Source organism: Bos grunniens, chromosome X, assembly GCF_055505025.1.
Source record: "Bos grunniens cultivar Pamir isolate PY7600 chromosome X, Bosgru_T2T1.0, whole genome shotgun sequence".
In the NCBI taxonomy this organism is placed as follows: domain Eukaryota; kingdom Metazoa; phylum Chordata; class Mammalia; order Artiodactyla; family Bovidae; genus Bos; species Bos grunniens.
The window spans coordinates 126314539-126330480 of NC_141194.1; the positions used below are offsets into that span (position 1 = coordinate 126314539).

At 42.0% G+C, this 15942-nt stretch overlaps 1 long non-coding RNA gene across 1 annotated transcript in view; it reads left to right on the forward strand.

Moving 5' to 3' along the window:
• Positions 1–15474, forward strand: part of LOC147341329 (uncharacterized) — a 34699-nt gene extending 19225 nt beyond the window's left edge. Inside the window, exons 2-3 of the long non-coding RNA XR_015159596.1 lie at positions 12286–13673; positions 14223–15474. This is a non-coding gene — a long non-coding RNA (uncharacterized LOC147341329). The remainder of the gene's footprint in view (positions 1–12285; positions 13674–14222) is intronic.
• Positions 15475–15942: the final 468 nt, after the last annotated feature.

A 15942-nucleotide genomic window follows, 5' to 3' on the forward strand; every position in this document is an offset into this window, starting at 1 on the left:
ACGACCCAATCAAAAAGTGGGCCAAAGAACTAAATAGACATTTCTCCAAAGAAGACATACAGATGGCTAACAAACACATGAAAAGATGCTCAACATCATTCATTATCAGAGAAATGCAAATCAAACCACAATGAGGTACCATTTCACGCCAGTCAGAATGGCTGCTATCCAAAAGTCTACAAGCAATAAATGCTGGAGAGGATGTGGAGAAAAGGGAACCCTCTTACACTGTTGGTGGGAATGCAAACTAGTACAGCCACTATGGAGAACAGTGTGGAGATTCCTTAAAATAGAAATAGAACTGCCATACGACCCAGCAATCCCACTGCTGGGCGAAACCAGAATTGAAAGAGACACGTGTACCCCCAATGTTCATCGCAGCACTGTTTATAATAGCCAGGACATGGAAGCAACCTAGATGTCCATCAGCAGACGAATGGATAAGAAAGCTGTGGTACATATACACAATGGAGTATTACTCAGCCATTAAAATGAATACATTTGAATCAGTTCTAATGAGGTGGATGAAACTGGAGCCTATTATACAGAGTGAAGTAAGCCAGAAAGAAAAACACCAATACAGTATACTAACACATATATACGGAATTTAGAGAGATGGTAACAATAACCTTGTATGTGAGACAGCAAAAGAGACACAAATGTATAGAACAGTCTTTTGGACTCTGTGGGAGAGGGCGAGGGTGGGAAGATTTGGGAGAATGGCATTGAAACATGTATAATATCATATGTGAAACAAATCGCCAGTCCAGGTTCAATGCATGATACAGGATGCTCTGGGCTGGTGCACTGGGATGACCCAGAGGGATGGTACGGGGAGGGATGTGGGAGGGGTGTTCAGGATGGGGAACACGTGTACACCTGTGGCGGATTCATGTTGATGTATGGCAAAATCAATACAATGTTGTAAAGTAATTAGCCTTTAATTAAAATAAATAAATTTATATTAAAAAACCCCTATTTTAAAAATCAATTCCATATATATTTTTCAATTTTTGTGATTGACTTTGTTTCATATTTTTTATATTGTGTTTTTGAGAGTCTAACTTCTAGGTTTTTAAACTTTGCTTTTTGATATTTGTTATCAATTTTGTACCTTTAAGAATCTAATCTTCAGTATCCATTTTCACTTAGGGATATGATTACTGGCTTGATTGCTCTCTCCACTTTTGACTCTCCCTTTTCTCCTCATGATCACTTCTATCTCCCTCCTCCCTCATCTCTTCTCTATATAACTCTGTGAATCTCTCTGGGTATTCCTGGCTGTGGAGAGCTGTTTCACCATTAACCTAGGGGTTTTATCTTCTGTGCTGTATGGATAGAGAAGTCTGGAGGCTACTGTAAGAGGAGGACCAAAACCCAGAGGCAGGAGGCCCAACTCCAGAACTTTAGAACATCAGAGAACTCCTGACTCCAGGGAACATTAATAAACAAGAGCTCACCCAAAAGTCTCCATACCTACACTGCAACCAAGCCCCACTCAAGAGCCAACAAGTTCCAGTGCAAGACACACCAGGTTAATTCTCCAGCAGAACAGGAACGCGACCCTGAACATTAATCGATGCCCTGCCCAATACATACCAAACCCATAGATACCCCCAAACTCACTACTGGACACTTCATTGCATTCCAGAGAGAAGAGATCCAACTCCACCCACCTGAACTACAGCAAAATGCTCTGAAGTTGTTGTGTTGGCAAGGCCTTCAGGCACAGGGACAGTCATCCTTCACAGACAGTTTTGATAAGAGCAAGAGGAGAAAGAGGAGAGGGGTTTCGCCACAGGAAGGGGGTGGGAAGAATAGATGTCAATGTTAGGCTAGAGCCTCATAGAACTTAAAAACGGAGTGGAGCACTGCCATCTTCTGGTGGATAAATTCTACATCAGAAAGCAGTTGGAGTGTTGTGTTTCTAAGTCTTTAAGTCAAAGAGTCAGTCTTCCGTGCACAACCAGTTTTTATAAGGGCAAGAAAAGAAAGAGAAGAGAGGTTTTGGGTCACAGGAAGGGACTGGGGGAAGTAGATGTCAATAGTTGCTTGTACAGCCCCATGCAACTAAAAAACCTAGTGATATTTCACCATCTGCTTGCAGATTACTTTGAAGTACATCACAAAGACATGGGTTATTTTGGTGCTATGGCCTGCAGTGGCATGAAATGTCACCTCTGCACAGCCAGTTTTGATAAAGACAAGAGAGGAAAACAAAGACATGTCTTGGGGCACAGGAAGACAGTGAGAGGGAGTAGATGTCAATAAGAATTTGTAGAGCCTCCTATAACTTGCAAACCTGGTGGAGCAGCCCCATATGCTGTTGCATTTCTTGGTATACATCAGAGAACCATGGGGGTGTTTTGTTGTCAAGGCCTTCAGCGACATAGACCACTGTGTACACAGCCAGTTTTCAGAAGGGCAAGAGAAGACCGATAAGAGAGTTCTTTGTGCAGAGGAAGGTTGTGGGTAGATGAGATGTCAATGTGAGGTTATAGAACATCGTATCACTGGAAAACATAGTGGAGCAGGGCCGTCTACTGGTGGATTCCTTGAAAGACAGCAGAAATCCCTAGGAAGATGTGTTTTCAAGGCATTCAGCGGCAGGGACAATCATCTATGCACAGTCAGTTTTGATACGGACAAGAAAAGAAAAAGAAGAGAGATCTTGGGGCACAGGAAAGGAGTGGTAGGGATATATGTCAATGTGATGCTTTAGAGCCTCATATAACTCGAGAACTTAGTGGAGCTGTGCCATTTGCTGGTGGATGCCTCGAGCTATATAAGAAAGCCTGGTCGGTGTTGTGTTCCAAAGCATTCAGTGACCGGGTCTGACTCCCCTGCACAGACAGTTTTGATAAGGGCTAGAGAAGAAATAAAAGAGAGATCTTGGGCACAGGAAGGGAGTGGGTAGAAGATGTCAATGTGAGGCTGTACAGCCTCATATTATTAGAAAACCTAAGAAACACAAGCTGGAATCAAGATTGCCGGGAGAAATATCAATAACCTCAGATATGCAGATGACACCATCCTTATAGCAGAAAGTGAAGAGGAACTCAAAAGCCTCTTGATGAAAGTGAAAGAGGAGAGTGAAAAAGTTGGCTTAAAGCTCAACATTCAGAAAACGAAGATCATGGCATCCGGCCCCATCACTTCATGGGAAATAGATGGGGAAACAGTGTCAGACTTTATTTTTGGGGGCTCCAAAATCACTGCAGATGGTGACTGCAGCCATGAAATTAAAAGACGCTTACTCCTTGGAAGGAAAGTTATGTCCAACCTAGATAGCATATTCAAAAGCAGAGACATTACTTTGCCAACAAAGGTCCGGCTAGTCAAGGCTATGGTTTTTCCTGTGGTCATGTATGGATGTGAGAGTTGGACTGTGAAGAAGGCTGAGCGCCGAAGAATTGATGCTTTTGAACTGTGGTGTTAGAGAAGACTCTTGAGAGTCCTTGGACTGCAAGGAGATCCAACCAGTCCATTCTGAAGGAGATCAGCCCTGGGATTTCTTTGGAAGGAATGATGCTAAAGCAGAAACTCCAGTACTTTGGCCACCTGATGCGAAGAGTTGACTCATTGGAAAAGACTCTGATGCTGGGAGGGATTGGGGGCAGGAGGAGAAGGGGACGACAGAGGATGAGATGGCTGGATGGCATCACTGACTCGATGGACGTGAGTCTCAGTGAACTCCGGGAGTTGGTGATGGACAGGGAGGCCTGGTGTGCTGCGATTCATGGGGTCGCAAAGAGTCGGACATGACTGAGTGACTGAACTGAACTGAAGTGACTGAATGGAACAATACTATGTATGGGTGGTTTCCTTGAAGTCTATCAGAAAGTCCAGGGAGAGATGTTTTGCCTAGGCCTCCAGCGACATGGACAGTCACCCAACCACAGCTAGATTTGTTATGTGCAAGGAAGAAAGAGAAGAGTAGTCTTGGGTCGCAGAAAGAGATTGACGGGGAGTAGATGTCAATGTGAGGCTGCAGAGCTGCATATAACTCGAGAACCTAGAGTAGCAGCATCATCTGCTGGTACCTTGAACTACACCACAAAGACAAGAGTATTGTGTTGCTAAGGCATTCAGCGACAAGGACAGTCATCTGTGCACAGCCAGTTTTGATAGAAGCAAGGGAAGAAAGAGAACAGAGGTCTTGGTGCACAGAAGGGAGTGGATGGGGTAGATGTCAGTGTGAGGTGGTTGGTTGAGCCTCCTATGACCCCAAAGCTTAGTTGACCAGTGCAGTCTGCTGGTGGATTTCTCAAACTACAGCAGAAAATCTTGTGGTTGCTGTGTTACCAAGACCTTCAGCCACTGGGACAGCCATCCAGCATGGACAGTTTTGATAAGCACAAGAGAAGAAAGGGAAGATACATGTTGGGCACAGGAAAGAAGTGGGAGAAAAGAAAAGAGAAGAAAGTTAAGTTGCTCAGTCGTGTCTGACTCTTTGCAACCCCATGGACTGTAGCCTACCAGGCTCCTCCATCCATGGAATTTTCCAGGCAAGAATACTGGAGTGGGTTGCCATTTCCTTCTCCAGGGCATCTTCCGGACCCAGGTTTGAGCCTATCAGCGGAAAACCTAGTAGAGCAGCGCCATCTATGGGTAGATTCTTTGAACTACAGTAGCAAGCCCCGAGTGAGATGTGTCGCCAAGGCCTTCATTCACATAGACAGTCATCAAAGCACAGCCAGTTTTGTTAAAGGGAAGAGAGGAAAGAGAAGAGAGGTCTTGGCACACAGGAAGTGAGTGAGGGGAGTAGATGTCGATGTGAGTCCGTAGAGCCTTGTATAACTCAAAACTCTAGGGGAGCAGCACCATGTGCTGGTGGACTCCTTGAAGTACATCAGAAGGACATGGGTATACTGTTTTGCTAAGTACTTCACCGACAGGAACAGTCACCTTTAAACGCCTTATGTTAAGGGCAAGAGAAAAGAGGTCTTTGGGTACAAGAAGGGAGTGTGTAGACTAGATGTCAATGTGAGGATGTAGGGCATCGTATAACTGGAAAACCTGTGGACCAGAGCCATATGCTGTTGGATTTCTTAGTATATATCAGAGAGCCAAGGGTGTGTTTTGAGCTGTCAAGGTCTTCAGTGATGATGACAGTCACCCAAGCAAAGCCAGTTTTGTTAAGAGAAAGAAAAGAAAGAGAAGGGACATCTTGGGGCACAGGAAGGGAGTCAGTAGTAAATGTCAAGAGGAGAGTGTAGAAACTTGTATAGCTCTTAAATTTAGTGGAGCAGCTCTATCTATCAGTGGATTTCTTGAACGACTGCAGAAACCTCTGTGGAAGATGTCTTGCCAAGATATTCAATGATAAGGATAATCACCCGTTCACAGCCAGCTTCGATAAGGACAAGAAAAGAAAGAGAAAAGAGGTCTTGGGGCAAAGTAAGGGAGTGGGTAGACAAGACGTCAATGTGAGGCTGTAGAGAAAACCTAATGGAGCAGCCTCGTCTATTGGTGGATTCCTTGAATTGCAGCAGAAAGCATTTTAGAAGATGTGTTGCCAAGGCCTTCATTGACATGGGCAGTCACCCAAGCACAGCCAGTTGTGTTAAAGGAAAGGAAAGAAAAAGAAGAGCAGTATCAGGGCACAGGGTGGGAGTGGCAGAAGTATATGTCACTGGGAAAGTGTAGAGGCTCGCGTAACTTGAAAACCTGTTAAAGGATCGCCATCTGCTGGTGAATTCCTTGAACTACAGCAGAAAGCCATAGGAAAGATGTGTTGCCAAGTCCTTCAAAGACATGGGCAATCACCCAAGCACAGCCAGTTTTCTTCAGGGAAAGAAAAGAAAGAGAAGGGACACGTTGTTTCACAAGAAGGGAGTGTGGTAGTAGATGTCAATGGGAGTGTGTAGAACTTTTTATGACTCAAAAAATTCGTGGAGTTACACCACCTACTGGTGAATTCCTTGAAAGACAGCAAAAGCCCGAGGGGAAGATGTGTTTCTAAGGCCTTCAGCAACAAGAACAATCACCCGTCCACAGCCAGATTTGATATGGACAAGAAAAGAAAGATAGGAGAGGTCTTGGAGCACAGAAAAGTGTGGGGTAGTACATGTCAGTGGGAGAGTGTAGAGCATAGTATAACCTGAGAACCTAGTGGAACAGCATCATTTGCTGGTGGAATGCTTCTAGTATATAATAAAGCCATAGAGGTGTTGTGTTGCCACGTCTTTCAGAGACAGGGAAACAACCATGCACAGACAATTTTTTAAGGGCAAGATAAAAAAGGGAAAAAGGTCTTGGGGCACAGGAAGGGAGTGGGTAGAATAGATGTCAATGTGAGGGTGTAGAGCCTGGTATCAGCGGATAGCCTAGTGGAGCATGTCATAGGCTGTTGGACTCCTCCACCTGCAGCAGAGAACGTTTGGGAAGATGTATAGCCAAGACCTTCATTGATGTGGACAGTCACTCAGGCACAGCCTGTTTTGTTAAGAGCAAGGAAAAGAAAAAGAAAAGAGGTATTGGGGAAGAAGGAAGTGGGGGAAATAGATGTCAATGAGAACCTATAGGGTTTCACATAACTTGAAAACCAAGTGGAGCAGCGCCACCTGGTGGTAGTTTCCTTGAACTACAACAGAAAGCCATTGGAAGGATGGATGCGTTGCCAAGACCTTCATTGCCACGGGGGCTTCCCTTGTGGCTCAGCTGGTAAAGAATCTGCCTGCAATGTGGGACACCTGGGTTCGATCCCTGGGTTGGGAAAGATCCACTGCAGAAGGGAACCGCTACCCACTCAAGTATTCTGGCCTGGAGAATTGCATGGACTGTAAAGTCCATGGAGTTGCAGAGTCAGACATGACTGAGTGACTTTCACTTACTCATTGGCATGGACAATCACCCAAGCACACCCCGTAGTGTTAAGGGAAGAGAGGTGGTGGCACAGGAAAGGAGTGGTGGGAGTAGATGTCAATGGGAACATGTAGAGACTTGTATAACTTGATACCGGCTAGAGTAGCACAGTCTGATGGTGGATGCCTTGAACTACAACAGAAAGCCATGAGAAAGAAGTGTTGCCACGGCCTTCACGACATGGGAAAACACTCAAAAACTGCCATTTTGTTAAAGGAAAGAAAAGAAAGAAAAGAGATCCTGGGACACAGGAATGGAGTGGGTAGTAGATATCAATGGAATGTATGAAATCTTGTATAACTGGAGAACTTAGTGGAGCAATGGCATCCATTGGTGAATTTCTTGAAAGACAGCAGAAATTCCAGGGAAAGATGTATTTCCAAGGCACTCAGAGGAAGGGACAATTAGCTGTCCACAACTAATTGTGATATGGACAAGAGAGGGTAGATAAGAGAGGACTTGGTGCATAGGAAGGGAGTGGGGATAGTCGCTGTCAATGGGAGGGTGTACAGTGTCATTTAACTCGAAAAGGTAGTGGAGCAGTGCCATCTGCTGGTGAATTCCACGAACTACATCAGGAACCCTACAAGTGTTTTATTACCAAAACTTTCAGTCACAGGGATAGTCATGAAAGTTTATCCTGTATGGGACTCTTTCTGCCTCTTGGACTTAACGGCTATTTCCTTTTTCATGTTGGGGAAGTTTTCAACTATAATCTCTTCAAAAACTTTGTCGTACCATTTGTTTTCCTCTTCTTCTGGGAAGCCTGTAGTTCGAATGTTGGTGTGTTTGATATGGTCCCAGAGGTCTCTGACACTGTCCTCATTTCTTTTTAATCGTTTTACTTTATTCTTCTCTTCTGAAGTTATTTCCACAGTTTGATCTTCCAGCTCACTGATCCATTCTTCTGCCTCAGGTATTCTGCTATTGATTCTTTCTAGAGTATTTTTGATTTCAATAATTTTGATTTTTTGTCTCTGTATGCTTCTTCTTTAATTCTTCTAGGTCTTTGTTAATTGATTCTTGCATTTTCTCCATTTTGTTTTCAAGGCTTTTGATCATCTTTACAAACATTATTCTGAATTCTTTTTCAGGTAATTTTCCTATTTCCTCTTCAATTATTTTGACTTCTGTGTTTCTAGTTTGTTCCACCACTTGTGCAGTATTTCTCTGCCTTTTCACTTCTTTTTAAGTTATTGTGTTTGAGGTCTCCTTTTTTCAGGCTTCAAGGAAAGTTGAAATCTTCCCTTGAAGAAGGTTGAATTCTTTCTTCCTTTTGGAAGAAAACTCTGAGCCAGTCTCATCAAGAAAAAAAGAGAGAAGAATCAAAGCAACAAAGTTAGAAGTGAAAAAGGAGAGGTTACAACAGACAATGCAGAAATACAAAGGATTATAAGAAACTATTATGAACAACTATATGGCAATAAAATAGATAACCTGGAAGAAATGGACAGATTCTTAGAAAAGTTCAATCTGCCAAGACAGAACCAGTAAGAAATAGAAATTATGAACAACCCAATTACAAGCACTAAAATTGAAGCTGTGATTAAAAAAAAAAAAACTCCCAAAAAACAAAATCCCAGGACCAGATGGTTTCACAGGAGAATTCTATCAAACATTTAGAGAAGAGCTAATGCCTATCCTTCTAAAAGTCTTTCAAACATTTGCAGAGGAAGGAACACTTCTAAATTCATTCCACAAGGCCACCATCACCCTGATACAGAAACCAGACAAAGACAACACACAAAAAAGAAAATTACAGGCCAATATCACTGATGAACATACATGCAAAAATCCTCAACAAACTTTTAGCAAAAAGAATTCAGCAACACATCAAAAAGCTCATACACCATGATCAAGTTGCGTTTATTCCATGGATGCAAGGATTCTTCATTATATGGAAATCAATCAATTGATATACCGTATTAACAAATTGAAAGATTAAAACCATATGATTATCTCAATAGATGCAGAAAAAGCTTTTGAAAAATTCAGCACCTATTTATGATTAAAACTCTTCAAGAAAGGATGACATAGAAGGAACAAGAAGGACATAGAAGCAACCAAGCTCAACATAGGAAAGGCCATATTTGACAAGCCTATAGCAAACATTCTTCTCAATGGTGAAAAATGGAAAGCATTCCTCCTAAGATCAGGAAGTAGACATGGGTGTCCACTTTCACCACTATTATTCAACATAGTTCTGGAAGTCCTAGCTACAGCAATCAGAGAAGAAAAAGAAATAAAAGGAATCCAGATCAGAAAAGAAGAAGTAAAGCTCTCACTGTTTGCAGATGATATGATACTGTACATAGAAAACCCTAAAGATAGTATGAAAAATTACTAGAGCTAATCAGTGAATTTAGCAATGTTGCAGGATACAAAATCAATACACAGAAATCACCTACATTTCTATATACTAACAATGAAAAATCAAAAAGTGCAATTAAGGAATAAATCCCATTCACCATTGCAACAAAAAAATAAATATCTAGGAATAAACTTACCTTAGGAGATGAAAGAACTATAGATAAAAACTATAAGACTCTAGTGAAAAAAATCGAAGATGAGATGGACAGATGGAGAGATATTCCGTGTTCCTGGGTAGGAAGACTCAATATTGCGAAAATACTACCAAATGCAATCTGCAGATTTAATGCAATCCCTATCAAATTACCAGTGGCATTTTTCACAGAACTAGAACAAAAAATTTCACAATTCATATGGAAACACAAACGTCCCCAAATAGCCAAAAGAGTCTTGAGAAAGAAGAATGGAGCTGGAGGAATCACGCTTCCTGACTTCAGGTTATACTACAAAGCTACAGTCATCAAGACAGTATGGTACTGGCACAAAAACAGAAACATAGACCAATGGAACAAGATAGAAAGCCCAGCAATAAGCCCATGCACCTATAGGTAACTTATTTTTGAGATAGGAGGCAAGAATATACAATGGGGCAAAGACAGTCTCTTCAATAAATGGTGCTCAGAAAACTGGACAGCTAAATGTAAAAGAATGAAATCAGCACAGTTCCTAATACAATACACAAAGATAAACTCAACATGGATTTAAGACCTAAATGTAAGGCCAAAAGCAATAAAACTCCTAGAGGGAAATATAGGCAGAACACTTGATGACATAAATCAAAGCAAGATCCTCTATGACCCACCTCCTAGAGTCATGGAGATAAAAACAAAGGTAAACAAGTGGGACCTGATTAAACCTAAAAGCTTTTGAACAGCAAAGGAAAGTATAAACAAGGTGAAAAGACAACCCACAGAATGGCTAGTTACAGAAGTGCAGTGGATATCCGGTATAATTTTCATTCAAATGTTATTCAGTCTGCCCCCGGATATTATGCGACACATTCAAATCAAAGAAATTAAGATGCACCTTTCCCTATAAAATGTACAATGATGATTGAAAAATCTAACATTAAAAATGCAGGGAAACAGGTACTTGCATTCCATTCATGAGTGGATCTAATATGGGAGACATCTTTTTAGGAGGTTTGCACACATTATGTAAAGTTGAGAATGTGAATGAATTTTGTAAGTGTGTGTGCGTCAGGGCTTCCACACGTGCAGGCACACACACACACACACAGAACTAGAACAAAAAATTTCACAATTCATATGGAAACACAAACGTCCCCAAATAGCCAAAGATATGGATTATGTACATGAATGGTAAGTAGAAAAATAATCAGAGAAAGTAGACTCTTGGTGCAGCTAGCATGATACAGTCTCTAGAAAGGAGGGTGTATTTGCCCAGAGACATGCATGGTGATAAAGTAACAGTCCTAGGTAACTTTCTTAACCATTTCTTAACCATTGAGAGTGTTTCTGTTATTTTCCACGTGAAAGGAGAAAGTAAGTCTCTGAGGGCATTCGGGCGCTATTTCGAAAGCTGACAGACCTTGGCTGCCTTGGTGTTCTATGTTTCATTTAACAACTTGGCTTTAAGTTTAATATCATTTCTTTGTTAACTTTCAGATTAGTCTCCTTCGTGGTTTTGCCTTAAAATGGAACACAAATCCTGAGAATGTTAACGAGAAAATTGAGTACACAGACCGCTTGATCGGCTTGGGGCTTGTTCACAGACCCTGGACATGGTCTTCAGTCACCTTTGAAAGCAGTTTTGCATTTTGTGTGTGTTTAAGATCGTTCTGTTCAAGCACAAATGGCCCTTAAAATACTTGGTGATGTTTGAAGGTTACAAATAAGAGAAGAGCCTTCTCTTGGGCTGTTGCTTTCTTTCAAACTGAGAAGGATATCATGCACCCAGCGTTCTCCTTTTGTTTTCATTATACATTATAATGGAGTGGGCCTTTTTAGGGCGTTGAAATCATTTGACTTTGCTTAACTGCGATCTTCGTCGTGTTTCACAAATACTCTTCAAATAAACGTATTTTCAGTGGGCATATTCTGAATTGAATGGACCGGCTGGGTGCTCGAATGTGCACAGTCACTGTGGATGTGCATGAGCCCCTCTTGTCAGCCAAGACTGGATGCTCTTAACATTTTCATTTTACATGTTCATCCCACTGCATTCAGTAAATTGTGTCCCTGGGGCACCCTAGTATTTCTTTAAATAGTTTTGTGCAAATTTCAATTGAGAGGAAATGAACTTCACTTCTGATTATGCTTTATTTTGTATTATAATTTCTTGTTTGATAGAATAATTTTGTTTATATTCTGGTATTGTTCCTTCTTCATAAACATCCTTGAGAATAAACATTGGGGCATAGTGTTGATTTTTAAATGCAGAATTAATCATATGACTTTGTCTTTGATGTGTTATGACACTGAATGCATTTCATCTGACTACGTCTGCGATTAATGGAGTTTGGGATCTTCTGCCGAAAATGTAAGTGTTTGGTGTCATTTAACCCAGTTACATGTAGGTCCAGGGCTGTTTCATAAGTTTTCTGTAAAAGTTTTCCATTATCTTTTTTGCATAAATAAGGAAAAAATTTTCTGATTGGTTTTTTAACCCTTGTTTAACAGCAGCGACTGATGTCAAACTGTCCACTGGCCCAAGCTCTGAGAAAAGAAAAAGTAAAAGGTGTTCTCTGAGACTGTCCTTCTTCAAGTGTCATGGCCTTTCACTGTAATGTTCCATAATTACTCTGTGATATTTGGTTAAAGCAGGATGAACCAGTGGTTCATTTTCAAGAGGCAGCCATATCTCTGAAGATCAGTCTCTGTCTTATGTTACCTTTCATAACATTTGGCCTACTTGATCATGGGAAGATGTAGCATGATTGGGTTCCAGAGCTCAATGTTTTTGGAAGCTTCTCTACATAAGGGAAACGGTGTGTTTGCCCCAGACACCCACCTATATGAATTTTCAAGTTACTTGATTTTCCTGCAGTTGTGCTAGTCTGTCTACCCACAGGCAGTCTTCTTGCAGGTCTCCTCTAGGACGTGTGATGGAAAAGTCCAGTGCTGGTCAGCCTAGGGGACTGTCAAGTGAAGAGTGGATTTGGAACCAACTGGCCTGATCCACTAGACACGTAAGATCAAACTTATGTTATGTGGGCCAAATATGCTGGGCAGAGGGTAAGATTTGTTTCCTGTCACCTGTAGCATAACTGAAGATGGTGCTGAAATGCTTTTCCTGGGTCCCTAAGAAAACAGTGTCAAGGTCTCTCCCTGGACATGGTTTGCTAATTCTGTGGTGGAAGCTGTTAATTGAATCAGTTCCTTAAATAAGACAGTGGTATCTTTTTCCAGTCCTTAATCATGATCCTCTGTTCATTGTTGCCTGTGTTGCAGACACATTGACTTTTAGAATGTCAGTTTTCAAAATCACATGATTTTGATGGTTTACCATCAAAGGGTTGATCTCTCTTTTTATTCTGCTTGGAAATACATGTACTAGCTGGCAGCAGAGAGATAGACTGGCTTGGCCTGTTGAAAATAAACCACATGAATGAGGAATTTGTGCTGCCTGGGTGCCATTTTCCCAAATATGACAATATGGATCTGAAGGTAATTGAAAATATTTCTGTCTATGAAAAAGTCTAAAATGGAACCTGTGGACCAAGCGGGTGGTGGTCAGTGGTGGATTCCCAGACCCCTTTTACATGTGATAAGGTTCCTGGGAATATAATAGAAGTGATTGTCAAGTCAGGAATCAATACTTCTTCAAATTTTCACCCTTCAAGTAATTCTTGGCTGTGTGTTTCCTTGCAGACATTGCTGGGATTATACTAAGTGTTTCGTACACAAAAAGCCTCCAGTATCTGAATCTGAAAGTCTCTCAGCTCTCTCTTAGTATCACATTTGAGCTTGACTCCCCCCTCTTTTGCACAATGGGATCTCTAGCATGCTGTCTTGGATGTTGTGAGAATCCAGTGTGATAACCTTTATTAAGTACTTCGGGTACAGTTGGTGCTCAAGGAATATTGTCCCCCACTTTGTGAATCCACCTGCTGGAGCAGAAAGGGATGGTATTAGGTTCAACTCCTTTTCTTGCCACCGTTTCCTTTTCCTGCCCCAGCTCTTTACACTTTGGCATCATTTCATTTACACGCTTGTTTCCTTTCTCTGGTCCCTCAAGTTACCTCAGGAGTTACTGAAGAATCTTATTGGAAACCACAAGTCCTTAGTCCTGCTGTAAAGCAAGAGGCAGCCCTGGACTCGGCTTTTCCTTACTGAGAGTGACATTCTGCACTGGTCAACTTAGACACCTCATGTGGCGGCTGACATGGCTTCACACCTGCACCTGTGAAGAGTTTCCAGGGTGTGAACCCTCTGCTGGCCAGAGGGTGACTGTTACCTGGCAGTGACAGAAAGGTTTCTACTCTTCCTCTTTGTATATTAAGTTATTTCTTTTCTCTGTGTTGATTAATTTATCAACATTCAGGCGAGGTCATTTGCTCAACTGAAGTGGGAGGAGAAAATGTTCAGTAGAAATGTACTCAAAGAGCCTTCTAACCTTCGGTCTCAACAGACAGCTCTGGTTCCTCTGGTTTATTAGTGGTACAAGTTTGAGTCAGAAGCTGGCATCACAAGTCCTGAATTTCACCCACCGATGTTCAAATTACACATTTCCTTTTTGGTGGGAAACTAGAGTGTGTGGCCTTTTCCCAGCACATTGACATTCATCCTCTTTTCTTTTACACTTTTAATGGGTTAAATTACTTTAAATCCTTGGATGATGGGTGTCATTGTGGATTCCTCATGCGGTGACAGACTGAAATGTATAATACTGAGAGAAAGGTTTCTCCTAACCTGTGTTCAGTCACCATGAGACATGATGGTGACCAAGCCCGGCTCATCTGCTAGACAAAAGAGTTGTGAAACTTAACACTAACCGTGGCCCCTTCTCTCCTTTCCACACAGGCTTGTACTGGCTGCCCATTGCATCCCAGTCATCCTGAATCTCTTCTTTGGAGGGGGAAGGGCCTCAGTGAATTTTTTCATGCGTACTTCTGCTGACTATTGTCTTCTTAGGAAGCAGTCACAAGGCAGAGCACTCGCAAAGAGTGTTTTGCCCATTGGCGGCAGTCTCAAGAACTGACAGTCTTGAGCAAGACAAGTGGACGCTACTCAGTACAGGTCAGATGTGACCTGGCTCCTCTGTGCTATTCCTGGTGCTGTTCCCTAGCCCTGCATAGTCACTTAGCCTCCTGAGGCATATATTTGATGAATGTTTTCTCTCAGGTGGGAATGGTAATGTCTTCAGTCTAAGGTCTTCAATCTAAATGATATTTATCAAGCTCAATCGATGAATGTATCAAGTTATCTGTGTCAAGTTATCCGTATCAATGAATGAATTTATCAAGTTACCTGTATCAAGTTCAAATAATGAATGTTTTCTCTCGGGTGGGAATGGTAATGTCTTCAATCTAAGGTCTTCAATCTAAGTTATCTGTGTCAAGCTCATGCTTGCCCCTGATTTCTGTGGGTGACAGAGAAATGGGAAATATTTGGCATCTGAAGGCGATTATTTTGCAATGGGGTATCTTTCTTTTTTATACTGCTTTCCTGTTATGTGCAGAAACTAGATTCATCAGGATACCAGCAGTCATTTGGAGTGGCATGTTAGCCTACTGGAAATGACGATGATGATGGTGGCCATGATAGTGCTTTTGCTGGTGCTGATGCTATTAAGAAATCCACCACAACCACCACTGATACGAAGGCTAATAGAAGCAAGAACTATCCTCAGTTCTTTTCATTGGTTTATTTCTTAATCTTCTCAAATCCTGTGATTTGAGTACTCTTTGTAAGAAATAGATAAAGCTCTATTTTGCAGGGGACATTCGTTGTATAGAATGGATCATTACATTGCCATGGTAACAGAGCTCCTCCCCCCACATATGGTGTAGATGGGTGTTACAGCTGGGTTTAGCTGGCCCCATATCTGGTGATGTTATTTATGAAGCTGTGAGAAGCCTTCTTAAGTAATATTTTCTTGCTTCAAAAGTCAGTGGTTCCCACACCTCCATCTCCACTTCATTTCCAGTCAACATCGTTATCTGGGGGTGACACAGTGTGTTTTTACTGTAGTAGAAATAACGGGTAAGGTAAATGTTCCCCAAATTGGGGAGAATACATGTTGAAATAAATGGATTTCATGGCTGATTGGCCAGCCAGTTTGATTGTCTCTTCTTTCAGAGAGGCTTATAGAGGTTACTGGGTCACACGAGGGCAGGAGTCTCTGATCAGGAAAGATGGAATGGCATATAGACCGTGGTCTCTCCTTCTGAGGCCTGCGGGTTGCAGGTGGGCAGAGGGTAGGGCAGAGCAGCACTGGATGCAGCTGCTCATAATGATTAAGGACAAAGCACTGTGGTGTGAAAAATACGAGAAGCTTCCTGTATCCAAAAAGTGTTTTCTTCCCCTTCCACATACTTGTCCCTGCCTGGGATCGGCAAAGCATGAAGACCAATGATAGAAATGCACATCCTTGAGTGAGACATGAGACTACATTGCCTTCAGGCACAGGTGAGACTTTTATAACGGGGGCTTTACCCTTCTTTACAGCATTCCTCAGACTATTAGATGTCACTGCTAGACAAGTTCTTGTGTTCCTGCTTCAGTCTGGGCACTGCCTTAG